We start from the raw sequence: 20,195 nt of genomic DNA, 5'->3' as shown, positions 1-20,195 counted from the left end.
CTTCTCGGGAGCCTGAGCCTAATCCAATCCGATGACCCGGAAATTCATCTCCGACAAAACGCAGCACAGACTGCTTTGACCAGTTTCCAGGCGCACAGAAATGCCGTCCACTTTGTTCTTGGTCTTCCGGTCAGATATCAGATATTAGATATTAGGTAGGACTTGCAGACCGGCTGTCCACGTTTTCAGATTTTGCTTTTCCACAGAGCGAGAGAAGGGTGCACCGTTCCCAGCGGCACTGCAATACCGGGTCGATGCGTGGAGCGAACGGAGCAAGCCCCTTTTTCGACTCCTGCTCCTAAAAATCCGTTTAATATGTTGTCCCCTTATAGAGGACGTATCAGATATTAAACTGATAAGAACAGATACTACACTTGATCTTAGCCAAAAGGCCGAGAAGCGATAACCCCCTGCCGTTGGCAGCACAAGGCCGCCCCTCCGGTCCGGTCCGTCCTCGTCGGGGTGTCGCAGTCTTTTACCATAACAATTGCTGGTGCTTAGCACCTCCGCCCACGGAGTCTCTGGCGTATCTGCTGACCTAGTTTTCTGTTTCCTTGCACAACTGTACAGGGCTCAGCCAAAGCGCTAAGCCCGCCAAAAATACGTTTAACTCTTTGGTGTTACTCTCCACGGAAGTCTTTAGTAAAAGGCGAAAGACTTGTACGTTATGAAGAAAAACCAGAGTAAGTACAGCCTCTCTCCGCAAGAGCGGCCAAAGACCCTAGTCGTCTCGGTCAACAGCTTCACGGTGCTCCCCCCTGTTGGGCTAGCTGCATGGCAAAGTACAGGCCACACCTTTGCTGGCACTCCACCCCGCCTTCTCGGGAGCCTGAGCCTAATCCAATCCGATGACCCGGAAATTCACCTCCGACAAAACGCAGCACAGACTGCTTTGACCAGTTTCCAGGCGCACAGAAATGCCGTCCACTTTGTTCTTGGTCTTCCGGTCAGATATCAGATATTAGATATTAGGTAGGACTTGCAGACCGGCTGTCCACGTTTTCAGATTTTGCTTTTCCACAGAGGGAGAGAAGGGTGCACCGTTCCCAGCGGCACTGCAATACCGGGTCGATGCGTGGAGCGAACGGAGCAAGCCCCTTTTTCGACTCCTGCTCCTAAAAATCCGTTTAATATGTTGTCCCCTTATAGAGGACGTATCAGATATTAAACTGATAAGAACAGATTTTTTCTTTTGAAAAAGAGAAACCAGAAAAACATACACAACTCTGAGGCAGGCCTCTTGATTTGCTGGGCGTTGGGGGGGGGGCCATCATTTTCAGCTCTGCTCTTTGCCTGTATTGCCTCCTCTCCCTCAGTACTCTCCATTTGTGGGGCAATAATAGGCCCCTCCCCCTCTCACCTGATCCCTCTCCTCCAACCTCAGGATTTGGCGGGAGATTTGAATCTTCTAGCCCAGCCTCTTCAATTTGCTCTCCAACTGCCTCCCTTTGTCCACCATCTTGTTCCTCATTCTCAGCCTACTTGTTAGCCTTTAGCTTGTTGGCAAAGGAGTTTGGGCAATCTATGAAGATGTGATTTGACTCTCCACAAAGATTACACTTTCTGACATTTGGACACTGCTCAAAAACATGCCCAATTTCTCTACACTTCCCACAAACAATTTTTTGGCACGCTTCTACCAGGTGCCCATGCTCACCACACTGGTAGTGAATGTAGCCTCTGTCTCCCAGAACTATCATTGATGGCAGATGTTTCAGGCCCTGGTAGCCCTGGGGGTCCTGCCATTGTTGGATGGGGACCCTCCAGGCGCAAGTCCAAATGCCATCCTCATCTCTCACTTTGGTAGCCTGGCCCATAACAGTGCAATATTTTCCCAGCCACAAACAAATGTCATCTGCATTCACTGTCTCATTGAACATTCTGACAATAACCACTTTTGAGGCATTGTCAGTTTGTCAGTTTCTCAACATTGAAGGCAGCAGATCCGAAACTTACATCGAACCCTTTGTTGAAGGGAAGACAGTTCAAGTCCTTTGCCGTGAAACCTAATGCCTTTTGTATAAGCTTCCTGGAGAAGTCCATTCTGCACATCTCCAGGATCCTGCCATCTTTTTCTTTCAATTTAGAACGCACGCTGTGGTGCCTCCGCATGCCGGCCTGGCCAGCCGACATGGTGGGGACACCACAAGTTAAGAACAATTAAGAAACCTAAACCACCATGTACAAAAACTACCAAAGAACTAAAAATAGGTCTAAAAAGGGAAATAAAACAGTGAAATCACTCCTAAAAGGTGAAATACAAAACACTTACCTTTTCTCGGGTGGTTTGGTCTTGGTGAAAATCTGACAGAGTACAGGCAAGCAAAGACTCTGAACCGATGAATTCCTGTTCGTGAAAGAAATACAACCACAAAAATTTTAATACTTTTCACTTTAGGAATAAATATATTATCCTCCCAAGTGTGGGTAACAATCAATGCCACAACAGGCAAGAATTTGTACCACCAGCAGGAGGTGATCGCAGTCTTAGCCAAAAGGCCGAGAAGCGAGAGGAGCTGTCTATTTTAACCCACCATCGCTCTCTTCTCTCTGTTGTGCAGGAGCGGGAATCAATGTATCCAGTGCGCGGGATCACAATAGGCGAGCCCTCAACAGTTTGGCGCAACGTAAACCATCCCGCCCTCTCGAACAGACTCCGGGACCTGTCGTCGATGGTGGCTCATGAGTTCCTCCCAGTCAGGTCCGTAATGCACTCCCGGGGCATGTCAACGCTCTCAACTTGCCCCCGACCGGGGTGTGGCGCACCTGAGTCGGTGAGGCACCTGCTCTGGGAGTGCAGCGCTGCTGTAGACCAGTGGGCAACGGCCGGCTCCCTAAAATTCCCGTGCTTACCAGCAGGGGAGGTCCTGACAGCACAGCTAGTGCTGTACGGGGTGGGCCAGGAACAAATATTACCAGCAGACTTTGCCAAACAGTGGCTCACCCTGGCCGCCATCAAAGACGCCATATGGACCTCCAGAAACCTGCTGGTAAGGAAGCACACACAGATCCCCCAAGTGGCTGCGATCCAGATGGCCACAGCGGCGGTGCAAGCAGCCGTCGCTGCAGGCGGCAGGCCTAGGACGCAGTCACAAAGAAGAATCGCCTCTGTGCCCATTCGGACGTGGGAGCCGGAGCCACACACATAAAGGGTCAAGGCAGCGGCGGCCTGGCTCTCTGGGTGTGGTAGGTGGGAAGGAGCAGAAGGGAGAGGGTCCCCTCTGAGCACCAGAAACAGGTTCCGAGAGACCCAAAGCTGTTCGGGAGAGCGGGATGAGTTGATCCTTGTTAGGGATTCATCCCGCCCCTGCACAACGAATAAGAACACAAACACTGACACTGACATACACAGAGACAATTATTCTTTTTTCCTCTACTTCTAATACAACAATGTTATCTTATCTGTAATCCATCTTAAAACAATTGTTTTTATTGTTTTTATTGTTTTAAACAAAAGAACATGGTTTTACAGAGTACTCATATTTATTTGTTTGTTTGTATTTTGAAAAGATGTGTGTAAATGATTGTATGATTATAAACTGTGTATGTCTTTCTGGAATAAGTGTCAATAAATTTAAAAAAAAAAAAAAAAAAATCTGTTCTTATCAGTTTAATATCTGATACGTCCTCTATAAGGGGACAACATATTAAAGGGATTTTTAGGACCAGGAGTCGAAAAAGGGGCTTGCTCCATTCGCTCCACGCATCGACCCGGTATTGCAGTGCCGCTGGGAACGGTGCACCCTTCTCTCGCTCTGTGGAAAAGCAAAATCTCAAAACATGGAAAGCCGGTCTGCAAGTCCTACCTAATATCTGATATCTGGCCGAAAGACCAAGAACAAAGTGGACGGCATTTCTGCGCTGCGTTTTGTCGGAGGTGAATTTCCGGGTCATCGGATTGGGTTAAGCTCCCGAGAAGGCGGGGTGGAGTGACAGCAAAGGTGTGGCCTGTACTTTGCTATGCAGCTAGCCAAACAGGGGGGAGCACCGTGAAGCTGTTGACCGAGACGACTAGGGTCTTTGGCTGCTCTTGTGGAGAGAGGCTGTACTTACTCTGGTTTCTTTTCATAAGGCAAGGCAAGGCAGCTTTATTTGTATAGCACATTTCATACACTGGGGCAATTCAAAGTGCTTTACAGGGTGATAAAAATACAGTAATGGTAAAAAGTGCAAAAATACAGACAAGAGATACAAAAGATAAAAGACTTAAAAGTAAACTAGTGCAGTTCAAATCAAATGAGATAGAAAGATGAAAGAACACAACAAATACAACAAATACTTCCACTTTTAGATGCACATTGTGAGTGAACCCATATGTTTTTCTGTAATTTTCTTTTCCCCTGTCCTTCCTGATTCTACTCTTGATCTGATATTTACGTCAGATCTCACTGCCTAAGGCAGATGAGAATCATAGATTCTCCTCTTGGTCAAAAACCTCACCATCCAGAGATGGATGAGAATCATACAGGGTAAAGCTCTGTCCCCCCCACATATAGTGTTCACTCATGCGCAAGTAAGCATTACCTGGACAAGACGAATGAAAATTCGTACTTGCCCGTGTCAGCTCTGTTGGGATCCTGAACAGAAAGAGTTAAAATTAAGGTTATTTAAAAGCTGAGCTGAAAAGATACGTTTTTAGCCATTACAGGGTAGAGTAGGCAATGTAAAATAAGAAAGTTTTTAGCTTTGACTTAAAAGCGGTCAGAGTCGGGGCCTGTCTAATATAATCTGGGAGGTTATTCCAGGTCTGTGTTGCATGATAACAAAACGCTGCTTCACCGTGTTTTGTTCTAACTCTTGGGACAGCCAGTAGGCCAGCCCCAGATGTCCTAAGGTTCCTAGAAGGTTCATATGGCACAAGCATGTCAGAGATGTATTTGGGCCCAGAGCCACAGAGTGATTTGTAGACAAGCAGCAAGATTTTGAAATCAATTCTCTGAGTGACTGGTAGCCAGTGTAAGGATTTTAGAACTGGTGTAATGTGGTCGTATTTCTTAGTTTTCGTCAGGACCCTGGCAGCGGCGTTCTGAATAAGTTGGAGTTGCCGGAGAGCTTTTTTTGAAAGCCCTGTGAACAGACCATTGCAGTAATCCAATCTACTGGAAATAAAGGCGTGGGTAAGCCTTTCTAGGTCTTGTTTGGACATTAGTCCTCTGACTCTTGCAATATTTTTTAGATGGTAGTAAGCTGACGAAGTTACCGATTTGATGTGGCTATTGAAATTTAAATCTGAGTCCAGGATAACGCCAAGATTTCTGGCTTGACTCTTAGTTATGAGGGACAGGGAGTCAAGGTGAGAGCAGACATTCTGTCTTTCTTTCTGTGCTCCAAAGACAATTATCTCGATCTTATCTCTGTTTAGTTGGAGAAAATTTTGCCGCATCCAGTCATTGATTTGTTCGACGCAGTGACACAGAGTTTCAACAGGTCCATAGTCACCTGGTGAAAGTGATATGTAGATTTGCGTGTCATCTGCATAATTATGGTAGGCTACTTTATTATTTTGTAGGATTTGGCCTAACGGAAGCATATAGAGATTGAACAGGAGAGGTCCCAAAATGGAACCCTGTGGAACCCCGCAGGTCATGGCCATCTGCTCGGACACACAGTTTCCAATGGAGACAAAGTACTTTCTGTCATGAAGATATGACTTGAACCACTTAAGGACAGTTCCAGAGAGTCCCACCCAGTTTTCTAATCTTTGTAATAGAATTGTATGGTCCACAGTGTCAAAGGCAGCACTAAGATCCAACAGTACTAAAACAGAGACTTTACCTGAGTCATTGTTCAGGCGAATGTCATTTAGTAACTTTATGAGTGCAGTCTCAGTGCTGTGATGGGGCCGAAATCCTGATTGAAAGTTATCGAAGCAATTGTTCAGCATTAAAAAGTTACTAAGTTGTTGGTGAACAATTTTTTTTTTTTTTCATTTTACTTTCCACAAGGTTTGCAGGTGTAGATCAACAAGTGATCTCTGTCAATAACATAACATATAGGTATACCAGGGCATTGATAGACAGGTAAGTACATAAAACAGGAAATTTAAAAAGAAAAACAAAAAAACAAAAAACAAAATATATACTTTCTTTTTTTTCCCGTAACAAATTCATAACTTAACGTTTTAGTCGCACTAAAGCCATGCAATTATAACTAAGACAGTACAAGATACAGAAAAGTAACAGAAAGCAAACACCTACACCTTTGGGCACTCCTTAACCCTGACCTACCCCATCCCCATGGGTCTTTCTCTAAATTCCACACCAGTATGTTGCAAAAAGAAAAAAAAAAATAAGGAAACAAAAAATAAAAATAAAAATTTATATCGTGATTATAGCTGCGTTGAGTGCCTCCTTCCTAGCCTTGAGCATAACCTGGCCTGCCCCATTCATCCTAGCAACAGAAAGCTCCATAGATAAAATCTCTATTAAAGAGTGATTCCACTGATGAACAGAAAGAGTGTGCGGTGGTTGCCACCTAACCGCCAACATTTTTTTAGCAACAGTGCATGCTGATAGCCACAGCTGTCTTTGAGTATGGTTAAAGTTCTGCCCGGAATCATCATTCAAGAGCATACATTCTGGGGAGCAGTCGATCTCTAAACCTAGTGTTTCAGAGAGACGTTTTGTTATTTGTGCCCAAAAACTTCTAACTGATGGACACTCCCACATGATATGTAAAAATGTCCCCATTTGATTCAAATCACATAGGGTACAGTTTGGAGAAGTAGTTCTATTCATCCTAAAGCGCCGCTTTGGTGTCAAATAAGTTTGATATATGAAGTTCAGGTTTGTTAGTTTATGATTTGGATTTTGTGAAGAACGCGAGGCATTCTTCCAAACTCGGGCCCAGTCTATAGATGATTCAGAGCAGTCTTTATTCCATATTGTTATTATTGCTAATGGTGTCTGTATATGTTCTAACAATGTGTTATAAATCAAAGAGACATGTCCTTTAATTAATCCTGATAGTTTCTTAATTAAATCCATTATTGGATGAGTAATAGGTTGCCTGTCACTCAAAATACTCGCAGCCCGTATAGCAGAACGTAATTGTAAATATAGAAAAAAGGAGTTGGATGACAATTTGTATGTTTCCCTCAAATCCTGAAAGCTTCTTAAACCAGTATCATTCATAATGTCTCCTAAGCTATGTATACCTGAATTATACCATTGAGGTGAGATAAAATATTGTCCTCCAGTCTTTAATAAGCTATTATAAAATATTGGTGTGTTAGCATGCCATTTAGATTTCCAATTATATATCTTTTCTATTTTCCGAAAGTTTTGAATTGCATAAGCTATTATTAGACCATACTTCAGTCTACATTTTCTAACAGAAAAACCTGTAAACAAAATGTCCTTCAATGGAACTGGGGCCACCAAATTCCTCTCGATATTAAGCCATGGAGATGAAGTATTGCCATTAAACCAATTTATTAAGGGACGAAAGGTAAGAGCCTGAAAGTACAATTCAAAATTGGGTACTGATAGCCCGCCTAACTCCTTCTTTCTTTGTAAATTGGCCAGTTTTATTTTTGAGCGTCTGCCCCTCCATAAAAACCTAGTAATAATGCTATGTATTTTGTCCCAATATCTCGGAGGGGGTGCTAGAGGTAACATATAACTACAGAAATTTATTCTAGGAAGCACGTTCATTTTGATTATTGAGATTCTGCCTGATAGGAAAATGGGTAAATTATGCCATCTTTCCAAATCACGTTTGATCATGTTAAGAGTGCTACTATAGTTCTTAGAAATTGTTTTTTCTAGAGATGCAAATACATTTATTCCTAAGTATTTAAAGTGAGAGACTACCGGGATATTAAAATTTGCACATTCGTCTTTACTTATAGGGTTCAAAGGTAATAGAGAGGACTTAGTCCAGTTTATTTTGTAACTGGAGACATAGCTGAACTGTTCGAAGATATTGAGGATGTATGGAAGAGAGTGCTTTATATCAGAAAAAAACAGAAGGACATCATCAGCAAATAAAGATATATGGTGCTGGGTAGATTTTATTTTTATTGGTGTAATACTTGGAGATAACCTAATGGACTGTGCCAATGGCTCCAGTGATAAAATAAATAACATTGATGAGATTGGATCTCCTTGACGACTGCTTCTGCTTATTTTGAAAGGAGGAGAGCATATGTTACCTGTGACTACACTGGCTGAAGGATTTGCATAAATGGTTTTTACCATATTAATAAAATTTGACCCCAAGCCCATGTGATTCAATACGGACCATAAAAAAGACCACTCAACTCGGTCAAAGGCCTTTTCTGCATCAACTGATAATATGGCTGATGATGCCAGATTGTCAGAAGTATCCAGAATGTGTAATAGACGACGTAAGTTGTCAGCTGATAGGCGCTTTTTGACAAATCCACTTTGGTCTGGATGAATCAATTTAGGTAAGTAGTTCTCCAGACGGCTTGAGAGTATCTTTGAAAATAGTTTAATATCTGCATTTAATAAAGACAGGGGGCGGTAGTTAGCACAATTGGTTGGATCCTTGTCCTTTTTTAAAAGAAGTGTTATTAATGCTGTATTTGCATCTCTTCCAAAAGATCCTTTCTGAATAGCTGTATTGAACATCACCAACAGCGGTGGTCCCAAAAGGGTCCAAAATTTTAAATAGACCTCCGGATGAATGCCATCATTTCCAGGTGACTTACCCTTATTCATTTTTGCTAAAGATTGTTTAAGCTCATCAAGTGATAAAGGGGCCCCTAATATAGAAGATTCCTCTGTTGATAGTGAAGTCAGATTCAGTTTCTCAATATAATTGTCCCTATCTGATGCTGAGGAATTGTTATCTGAAGTGTACAGCTGTCTATAAAAGTTACAAAATCTTTGATTAATCAACTTAGGGTCGGTTAATGTAGTCCCAGTTTCTGATGTAATAGTTGCTATATTTATAAATTGGTCATTCGTTTTTAATTTATTAGCCAAAAGACGACTAGGGCGATTGCCATAACAGTAATGATTAAGTCTAGTTTTATGTATGACAAATTCGGCTCTCTGTGTTAGTAATAAATTAAGCTCTATTTTTATTTTAGCTAAAGACTTTGCTATTCGTTCAGAGTGATTTATTTGCTGAGATCGTTCTAGGTCAGATACTGAAGTTTCTAATTCATGTATATTTCGAAGTTGCTCTTTATTCAGTCTAGAGGAGTATGAAATTACATTATTTCTTATAAAGCCTTTTATTGAGTCCCAGAGATACCTAGCATCATCCACTGACTGTCTATTAATCTTTAAAAATTCTGCTAGTTCCCATTCAAATTGTTCACAGAAATCTTGATTTTGTAACAAGGTTAAATTAAACCGCCACCTAGTGGCTCTTTTAGGTAAATTAGTAATCAACAGTTGACATTTATATGCATGATGGTCTGTTAGGCTCATGTGCTTTATCTCTATATTTTGAGCCAAAGACATAAGGGATGCAGACATTAATATGAAATCTATCCTTGAAAAAGATTTATGCCTATTTGAATAAAAGGTATACTCCTTAGATGTGGGATTGTGTGCCCGCCAAACATCCCTAAGATTAAAATCAGAAAGTAAATGCTTTAATGCTTTAGTTGTTTGTAGGTTGGAGTGAGATTTGCTTGATTTGTCCAATTTTTGATCTAGTATGGCATTCATATCAGAACCAATTACTAATTCAAAATCAGAGAGTTCGGCCAATACCTTATTCAGCCGAGTAAAAAAAAAGATCTTCATATGTGTTTGGTGCATATATATTGACGAATGCCACTTTCCTTCCATTATATATACACTTAATAAAGACGACTCTACCATCTTCATCACCCCCTTTATCAATAATGGTTGTTTGAAGTGTTTTACGTGTTAGTATTATTACCCCTTTTGTTTTATTTAAAGCAGAAGAGGAAGCACACACTTTATAGAGATGGTTTTCCAATCTACTAACATCCTTTCTAAGCAGATGTGTCTCCTGTAGCATAGCTAAATCAATCTTATTTCTTGCTAGTAAGTCTAAGCAGGCTACTCTTTTATTAGGACAGTTAAGGCCCTTCAAGTTACAACAAAAAATATTCAAACTAGCCATAGGATTTTAGATCCATGGTGTTAACAAGAGGGGAGTCTATTTTTACCAAGTGTTGCAAACAGAAAAAGTACATGTTGAAGACACTCACAAACTTAAAAAAAATCCTAACTTTATATTTGCACATAAAGAAAGAAAAAACAGAGAAGACCCTATGCCACCCCCCACCCCAACCCCAACCCCAACCCCACTCCCCTCCCCACATACAGACCTTCCCCACATCCCAACCAGTTACCCTCCCTCCCTCCCACCTGCCCCCCCATCCCAGTCCCCAACACCCTACTTTATCCTTGCAGGGTTGTAGCATAGTGGCGATGAGACAACCACTCCTGACAGATCCTACATTCTTCATATTGGACTTATTCAGATATACATTTATCCTTATAAGTTAAATCAAGGTGATGAAACAACAAAGTATATGGAAATAAGAAGGAAAAACAATAAAAATAACTAAACAAAATAGATAGATATACTGAATATTGGAAAGAGAGAAAAAGAATACATGACCAGAAATTATTTTAACCTGAGCCATAACATAATATATTTAACAAACAGAATATAAAATGAAAATACAACCTTGCCTTAGACAATTACTTGATCCTTCCAAGTTCGATCCAAAGAATTGCCATTAATAAACATTTAAGGAGCTATTAGTCCGTTCTCAGGTTTATAAGTCCACATATAGAGTTCATCATTAGGCTACGCCATCAAATTATTCACTCCATGGAATGTGTCACTCCTGTTGCACAGCGTCCGTTTCTTCGTCCAGGTCGGATTTGATATTTTTCTCATAGAATTCCTGGGCTTCTTCTAGAGAGGGAAAAATGAGTGTCTTGTCCTGAAACGTCAGGATCAGCTTGGCCGGGTAGATAAATCCATGTCTTATGCTCAGTCTTCGCAGGTTCAGTCTCAGCTCCTTGAACTCGTCTCTCTGTTTCCTGGTATCTGCACTCAGGTCTGGATATATACTAATTCTTTTGCCCCTGTACATCATAGGCGCATGTCTTGCTGCTAAACGGATAATTGTCGTTTTCAGCTCAGAGCTGTACAGTCGCACAATCATGCAGCGAGAGGTCTTATGTAGCGGGCCAGTGCGGTGAGCAGTAATTGCCGGTGGTATGGGACCCAATTTCTCCTTCCCAAGCAGCTCACAGAGAAAGTTATTAATAAATTTAGTTGGGTTACCCGCCTCAATGTTGTTCTCCAGACCCAAGACTCGGATGTTGCATTTACGGGAGTGGTTCTCGAGCTGATCCAGTTTTAATCGCAGAGTTTTATTTTCATTCCGTAGAGTCTCCTGATCGATTTCGAGTTGTGAGAGCCTTTTGGCTGAGTCATTAGCAAAGGATTCAAGAGTTCCCAAACTCCCCTCACATTTCTCCACTTTTGATTTTAGACTTGCAATTAGCTCATTCACAGGTTGCAACTTTGTGTCAAACGCCTCAGATATTTCTTCGCGAACAATTTCGCGCAGTGTAGTTGCCAGCTCAGCGTTACACATTGTTTGTTTGAAGCCTTTTGGCGGCATCGTTGCGTTGCTTTATAATACTCGAAGTGCTACTCCCGTTTTCCCATGCACCTTGATTCAGCGTTCCAGTATTTGTAGAGAAAGTGAAGAATAAGTCCTTACTTAATAACTTAATTCAATAAATACGGATCATTCGGATGCGATCTCATTCATTCCATGCCACCGGAACCGGAAGGATTGATTAATTTCCAGGGCTCTATTCTTGGCCCCATCCTCTTCTCCCTCTACATGCTTCCACTTGGTCATATAATTCGTAAGCATAATGTTTCCTTTCACAGCTATGCTGATGACACACAGTTATATCTACCCTTATATCTTGCCTTTGTGTGGCGGTCTTCGGTTTCTTGGCGGTGTCGCGCTCGGGGTGGCTTTCATCTCTCTTCGTCTGATCGGCTGGCGGGTTTGTGAAGACGGGTGCTGTCTTCACAAACTGGTGGGTTGGCCGATGCGGTCGCCCGGTCTGGGTCCTGTCGGGCTCTTGTGGGGGCGGCTTGATCGTGGGGTCCGTGGGGGATGCCCTGTGGGCCGTTTGCACCGGTGGCGGGTCCTGCGGGGGGGCGTGGGGCGGGGCTCCGCCGGGTGTCCTGGGGCGGCTGGAGTGCCTGGGGTCTGCGGGGCTGTCGTAAATTGAGTAATATGCCCTCTCCCCTTTTTTCATTGTGGGGTCTCCCAGCCACTATGGCACTCTGTCCAGAGATGACTCTAACTAGAGGCTCTTGGGGTTTTTTTTTTGTTATTTTAAAGTTCCTCCATGGTGGACTGGCTGAAAACATCTCTTTGAGGAATACGTCTCAGCTCCCCCTCCCTACCATATGTTCCACCTCTTCAAGTAAAACTATAATTACTACCTGTCACCTGAGTTCTTATTCTATTTCCTAGCAGGAAATAATCTTATCTTATATAATATTTAGGTCAGGGCGCTGTGGCTCTGAGCCATGTACTCCTTACTGTTGTTAAGTTAAGTTTATTCTAATGTTGTAATCAATTTCAATTCAAGGTGCTTTATTGGCATGGCAGTTCACAAACAAACAATATTGTCAAAGCATGTAACAAGAGATTAATCATGAATTAAATTATTAAATAACAAAAAAAATTAAGTAACAGAAAAATAATTCCATCCCCTCCCAAGTATTATTGTGTGTGTGTGCGTGTGTGTGTGTGTGTGTGTGTGTGTTGCTGTACCTCCACTGTCTACTGACTATAAATGTTTCTGTGTTTATGTCACTTGTGTTTCTGAGGAAACATAAACCAGCAAAATATCACCTTAGCCAATTAAAAAACAGAACTTTTCATATACCATTCATATATTATTCTTCACATTTCTCATTCAGCTGTGTGTCCCTCTTCCCTTAAAGTGTAACAGCAATCTACAAATTTAGCAGCTAATGCTGCACACTGACTTTTCTCCCCACACAGGTAGGGCAGTTTGAGAGGATAAGGCAGATGGTTGAACTCTGGGTAAATTCTGCCTATCTTTTATTTGGTTGGTCCAGAGAGACTGAGGATAGTCCTGAATCCCTGGTGTTTGTGTCCAGAAGGAACTCTTCTTGTCCTTGTTCGACTCTTGGCACTGGAGAGCTTTATACTGATAGAGTGGGGAGTGGAGTGGGGGTCGCTGGATCGGAGATGTTTGTAGAATTTGATGGCTCGTTTCTGAATGTTGATGATGATTGGATACTGGCCGAGTTCTGCCCTGCATGCATTACTGACTGTGTTCCTCTGGACTCCCAGGATGATTTCATCATTGTAAGTTACTGTGGATAAGAGTGGATTGTATGTGGATTGAATGTGACACACCGCACGTCCTTGGGTCCCCAGCAATACACCCGCCAAGTGTGAAGTAGAACGGACGAACGGTTCTCAAGATATGCGAAGGACACACATACAGACAGAGATTCCTTGCTTTATAGTATGATGTCATACTGATCAGCGCGCCAATATATCTTAATATGAATATCTTTTGGATTCTGTTCGGCATCTTGTTTTATGTTATGTTCATGCATGCGCGTAAACTTTGTAGAGATGTATCAGCTCCACCCAATCCTTTCACGCTCTCTATGGTTCCGGTACTCAACACCACCTCTTCTTCCTGGGTCAGTTGTGGGGTTTCACATGTGCCTCCACCAGTACGCTACAATTCCCTGTGGCTTTCTTCTTCACAATTCGCTTCATTTCCAGCTGTCTGGTGTGGTTTAAGAGAAGTCAGGGTATATCCTGTCATTACATGAGTCCATCATTGAGTAGTTCCAAACAGGGGTTTAATTTGATTCCTGAATATCCAGTTTTCAGCAGATTAAAATTGAATGGTAAAAGCCATAATACTCACCACTACAACAGAGCCTTTGGAGACACAAAGCAGGAGGGCAGTAAATGACATTGTCATGAACAGAGACACAGTTATCAATTAATATATAAAACTTTAAATATATATATGATATACAGTATGTGCTCCTCACTCCTCATCTGTCTCTTTACTGTAAAAAAAAAGATCCAATCCAATCATAATCCAGTGAGTTATATTCAATCAAAAGTTATATTTCTATATATTTCACTACCTATATCACTATATTACTACAACCTAATAGTGAACTACTTTGGTTTGTTTGTTATGTATGGAAACTTAACTTTAAGCATAACTCATTTTAAGAAGTAAATTATTTAACCTGTGATGTCCTTCTGTTAGGAAGCTGATATTTTCAATTCCACATCAAAGATCACCATGAAAAGCCTAATCCATTCTGAATGGCTGGAGGAGTCTACCAGCATAGTAAAATATACAGAGGCATAAATAAAAAATTACATTTTTAAACATTGTCTCACGTTTAATGGAAACAATGTCTTAAGTTGAAAATAATGTTTCATGTGAAGATAATTAGTTTATATATATATATTTATATAAAAGAGAATTCGTTTTTGCATTTAATGTTCAGCAGCCCACATAAGTAGACCTGAATGGGAGGATTCAGTAACTAACTGACTAACCAGCTGACTGGAGAGAAATAGTAACATTTTGTTTACAGTGATCCAATATTATATTGAAGATGTTGAGCTAAAAAAAAAACTGCTGTAGCTTGTAGGCATCTAACCATGAAGCTATCAGCTAAGTGTCAGTCCAAGCTAACACTCCAGTGTCCATCTGGCCGCCTGTTAGTCAACTCGCCTGATTTTTGCTGTCTTTCCAGAAATGGATAATCAATCACTTGATTAAACTAACCTATAACATATCTTACCTTTCTTCCTCTTTTGAAAACGTGAAGAAGATCCATAACCTGTCTTGTCTTTTCCTGACATTGTGTTTCCTGGCTGTTATGGCTGGCTGTATGTAGCCCACCTTGCCTTCTCTGACCTAGACTAGGACCGACCGACCGATTAAAATCATCCATAACGTAGCCTATTCCTTTAGTTCGACTCAAACTACACGATGACAGATTGGCAGAGCCCGCTACCAAACAGACACACGTAGTAGGCAGCGACAGGTGAGTTTGATTTGTGTCCCGGCATGTACCTCGATGCACCCAAAGCCGGGCTTCAAAGCTGGCTCACGAAAATAACCGGCCCGCTCTGACTACTAACTTGAATTTTTTTTTTTGAGATCCGGGGCTATTCATAAAACATTCGGGGCTGTAGCCTCGGACGCCCAGGCCTAACGACACCACTGGTCTCACTCATCTTTATCATCCATTTATCTAGCCGTTCTTTGCAAAAGTGATGGTATTAAGACATATGGTTACAACAAAGTCTTGGAACCTCTTGTTCAAGAGCTTAAAACTCTTGAGGACCACGGTGGGTAAATGTCTTAGAGGCACAGTGCACAGTGTACAGTGTAGTGGCTGATAACCTGGGAGCTCACAGTATTGCTGGCTTTGCATGGCAAAGAGGTGTGATTTCCAATCTAATTGTGTTGCCTCTGGTGCTTTTAACCTTAGAAAAAGAGAGAGATATGCAGAACATTCAAAATCAGCTAATGAGAGCAACGTAAATTGTTAAGCGGAGTTAAACGATGTTGTCTGTGGATATCTGCCTGATATTGCTCATGATTTATTTGAGGGTATTGTCCCTGTAGAGCTGGCACACTGCTTGGCATCATTGATATCAAAGCGATTGTTTTCATTAGAGGACCTCAACAAAGCTATAATTGCTTTTCCCTATTAACGGTCTGATGAAACGAATAAGCCACATCGTAACACAGAGTTTCTTTCTCAGAAAACAATTGGAGGCAATGCTCATGAAAATTGGAGCCCGCTGCGGTTGCTCCCACTGATGGTAGGACCCCTTGTACCTGAAAATGAGCCAGCATGGCTTGCGCTTATGGATTTAAAAGAGATTGTTGAGTTAGTTGTTGCACCTGTGCATACCGATGAATCAATTTAAACCTTGAGTGCAAGACTGTGGAACATAGACAAAGGTACCAAGAGTTATTTCCAGATATCAGAATTCCACCCAAGCACCACTATCTGGAGCACTATCCTCAGTTGATACAGTGTTTTGGTCCTCTTGTGGCAGTCTGGACAATGCGGTTTGAGGCCAAGCATAGTTTTTTCAAGCAGACTGTTAAACACACCCATTGTTTTAAAAACATACCTTTGTCCCCGGCTTCAAAACATCAGCTGATGAGCACTAGCACACTTGCCTAGAATGCATCAAGTAATGGCATTTCATACAGTATGATAGTAAGCTATGGATCATTGGGGGGATAACCAGAATTTGCTGAAATTGTGCAAATGTGTGTAATCAATGAGAAGTTGTTCCTCACTGTGACAGTGCTAGGTGAGTGGTATAATGGTCACTACAGAGCCTTTGAACTAAGTACATCACCGTCAAGAGACATGGAACTGGTAGCACTCAATGAACTGAATGATGTCTATCCATTGGCTGGCTACATGGTTGAATCACATGGTTGAGTTACATGGTGACATTAAAAAGACATAAAAGTTAAACTAAGTATTTAATTGTCCTTCATCTGAACTATGGTCACATGCATGACATACTATGATTCACCACAGTATCGGTGAAGGTACGTTACCCTGCCTGCCTGTCCATCTTCATGCCTGTATTTCCATATCTTCACTGTACCACAGTGTCCGGGTGATGGTCCTCCACTTGGGTTTTAAGGTGTTAAGCTCGCCTATGAGCCACAGCCTAGACCTCTCAATGGTAGCCAACCACTGACGATTTTGCTACGTGAACTGACTGCTAGAAAGTGACCTTGCCAAATGGCCTACCTGGATCCGAGCAAGAAGTTAGTAATGAGGCAAAAAGACAGTGTGGCCTTTCCTCAAGCTTCCAACTTCAGGTTATGGATGAACTATTCAGAAATGAATTTATGAACCTCACTTGACAATGACTGAGGTACAGGATAAAGGGACTATTAAAGTGATCATCCAGAGAGAGGCCTCAACTCCCCAATGTGCTGACGGATGTTTTACCTCAGCCACTGCTCCCTGCAGGTGCCCTCTCGGTGAGTCTTCATCCCAGTCTAGCGGATGTGTTGACACTGACATACTGTCCTCACCAGAGTCAACTGTCTCAAGGTCATCAGATTCAAGCCGCTCAAGGTCATTTTGGCCAAGCATTTTCCGTGTTCCTTAGTTCTGTTATGATGCAGAGTTGAAACGTGCGGCGGACACAAGCAATGTACCCTTTTCGCTGTAAGATATGCGGCTTACAGTGAAAAGGAAACATTGCTTGTTCCAGATCATAAACTGAAGTCCAATATTCTAGAAGGCTTGGTGCAAGAAATTATCCGTTGCAAAGTTTATCTTAGTGACAAGGAATTCAGCACAGTTGGAGAGGCCCTCATCTCAAAACATCCATGCCTAACTTAGAGAGGAACTCTGTCTGGATATGCTGGATGGAAAGCCACTTTGAAAAATAAATTGGCAATGTACCGCACTCAACTGAGGAAGCTTGGATGTCCTGAGGTGACTATAAACTCTCTCAAGCACAAACCAGAGGGAAAAGCAAGTGCTGCTTTTGGCATCAAGAAACCCAAGAGGTCTGAGGTGAACTATTGCCCCCCCTTCCCTACTGGAGAATCTGACAAGAATCTGAGAGTGGAACTGTCAGATGTGAAGAAACGGGACAACCGGGAGTTCATGCGGACGAAAATGGAAAAGACCTTTGCATATAGGAGGCATGAAGTGGTGCGCAAAACACCCATGGTAGAAAAGTTCAAGACAAGGTGTTCAGCTCTCTCTAAGCAAGGTATGTGATGTATCAACCAACTCTGTTAAACCAGGGTTTTGGTCCTGTCATAAGAATGTTAAAATAAAACATATCAATAAATATATACAATAAGGTATGGTACAACTATTTACACCAATGAGGAAATTGTAGTAGCAAAGATTTGTATTCAGTGGGGTAAAAGGTAACAATAATTCAACGCAAAGTAATTCAACAGTACTACTTACGCTCACAAACATTTGTGGTAACTGCCATGATTTTATTTACCATGGTTTTCCTATACTTCCTGCCATACCTAGTTCCTGCTCTACAATACTGTATGTATACCATACTACAATACATGCAAATCGCGTTGCGGGTGCTAAAACCTTGTTTTCTGATCTACTAAGCCAGCGCATAGGGCATTTGTCTGGGTCACTCAATGTAGTTAACACTTGCTTAGGAATGACCTTATTATTGTCTTCAGAGCAGGGGCGATTCTAGGATCAGACCTTTTAGGGGGGCTCAGCCCCTAATGAGAATGTGACATGCATACAGTGCCTTAAAGTGTTCAACCCCCCTGCTAAATCACTCATTTCACTGGATAACATAATTTACAACAATAATACTTTTAATGAATTACTAGTAAGTAACATGAGTTTTACACCACAAAATATTTTTTAAGAAAATGAAAAAATGAATATGCTGTTTGCAAAAGTATTCAACCCCTTTCACTTTGGCAAACCTCAATTCAATTAGGTACACAATGCCTACCTTCAGAAGCACCTAATTAGTTGGGTGGTCTATTGTAGTATAATAATAATGGTTCAGAATGAACAATCACAGATTTCAATATAATACACCTGTTTTAGAGAGAACCCTCAGTTAGTTAATATAACCTGAAGCAAAGACTCAATCATAATGACCTGAACTTTCCAAAGTAAGTAAAAGATCAAGTTTTAGCAAAGCAGATATGAGGAGAAATGTACAAAACATTGTTTCAGTCTCTGAACCACATGGGGACAGTCCACCATATCATCAAGCAATGAATGAATGTGGGCAAAACAGAAGCTGCCTTGGCATTATAACTATGTGGTCTTGACTACCTGTCCACTTTCTCACCTGCTCTCTCTCATAGGTCATTTTATACAGTAAGGTCAATTTTTAAAAAATGCTGTCATCACATTGAAATGGTTACTATGAGGCCATATTTCATCACACATGAATGCAATTCTCTCTCTTTGGATTCACAAGAGTCTCAGCTTTGTAGCCATACCCAACTTCTACAATTCCATGACTGTTTAGGTGTGCAGAAATAGGGAAATAAAAAAGGCGAGAATAATATCTTTTCACTGCATGCAGAACCCTGTGTCTTTAGGACCCTGGAGCTCATGTAGCTGATATGTCAGACATGGTTGTAAAGCTAAGACTCTTGCGGTTCTAATATAGAACCTCCTTGGTTCTAATGAGCCCAATTTCATTCAGATGTGAGAGGTCAAGGGACCCGTTTGAAAATAGTCATGCCCATTTACCTTTGTCAAAAACTTCGCCGACTTTGGAGCAATGTTACGCCCGCTTCCCAGCGAGCTAGCATACCATGGCTGGTACCTACATATTCGTCTAGATGTCTAGTTTCCGCTAATACTGGAACTCCGCTCCAGTTTAAAAACTGAGCTCGTGAGAGCTTGTCAAACGTCAAAAGTGCGCCGTGGACCCGGTACTGGCGGGTCCATCGGGCTTAATTATTATAATTATTATTATTTTTTAGGGGTGCTGAAATGAAATTTAGGTGTGCTTGAGCACCCATAAAAAGAGTCTAAAATCGCCAATGCTTCAGAGGAAAAGTTATGCAAGTATGTAAACTCAGATGTGGTATGTTTTGTCCTGCAATTTATACTGTCTACAGAAAAATTTTGGCTAACTTCGTTTGACTAACTGTCTTATCCGAATTGCCGATATGTATCACTAATTAGTCACCTAGAGATTAGTTATCCAGTCTGCTAGCTTGATGGTTAGCTACATCACCAGAATGGCTAGCCAGCTACTCTGCCACTAATGTTAACTAGCTAACGCAGGCAGGCCGGCAGTCTAGCTAGCTTCTTCAAATTAGTCTTTTGATGCAGCTTGGTTGATGACAAACAGAGCTTGCACTGCACCGTAATGTTGCAACCTTCTTGACCATGTTTGTAAGTAAAATGTTCTTTATATTTCCATGTCAAATACGCATTCCTGAGAGTGTCCTGGCTGTGTGTCTCCTCCGACATTGCCATTGTCTTGTGGTGTGTGGCAGGTGTACTGCGCGCACACAAATTGTTGCACATTTTTGAATCTGTTTATGGAAAATGCGTGGCTCATATGAATTTTAGAGCAAATAAAACAAAACAAAGTAATCCCTTCAAGTAATCTATTTTTAAAGACAGTAACTGTATTCAGA

General features: G+C 41.7%; 2 non-coding genes and 2 pseudogenes across 2 annotated transcripts; 1 reads left to right on the top strand and 3 right to left on the bottom strand.

Annotated features, from left to right (window-relative positions):
- Positions 1–213: 213 nt before the first annotated feature.
- On the bottom strand, positions 214–404 carry LOC139644259 (U2 spliceosomal RNA). The gene has a single exon (XR_011695128.1). It is a non-coding gene; the product is annotated as a U2 spliceosomal RNA (small nuclear RNA).
- A 167-nt stretch (positions 405–571) lies between these two features.
- On the bottom strand, positions 572–687 carry LOC139644286 (U5 spliceosomal RNA). The gene has a single exon (XR_011695154.1). It is a non-coding gene; the product is annotated as a U5 spliceosomal RNA (small nuclear RNA).
- Positions 688–1,030: 343 nt separating this feature from the next.
- Positions 1,031–1,210, bottom strand: LOC139644317 (U2 spliceosomal RNA; annotated as a pseudogene).
- A 2,358-nt stretch (positions 1,211–3,568) lies between these two features.
- Positions 3,569–3,748, top strand: LOC139644322 (U2 spliceosomal RNA; annotated as a pseudogene).
- The last annotated feature ends 16,447 nt before the right edge of the window (positions 3,749–20,195 follow it).

The sequence above is a fragment of the Centroberyx affinis genome, unplaced genomic scaffold, assembly GCF_046629955.1.
Source record: "Centroberyx affinis isolate AG114_WGS23_722 - 3 ecotype Tasmania unplaced genomic scaffold, CSIRO-AGI_Caff_v1 ptg000721l_1, whole genome shotgun sequence".
NCBI lineage: Eukaryota > Metazoa > Chordata > Actinopteri > Beryciformes > Berycidae > Centroberyx > Centroberyx affinis.
This window is presented reverse-complemented; position numbering and strand designations above follow the sequence as displayed.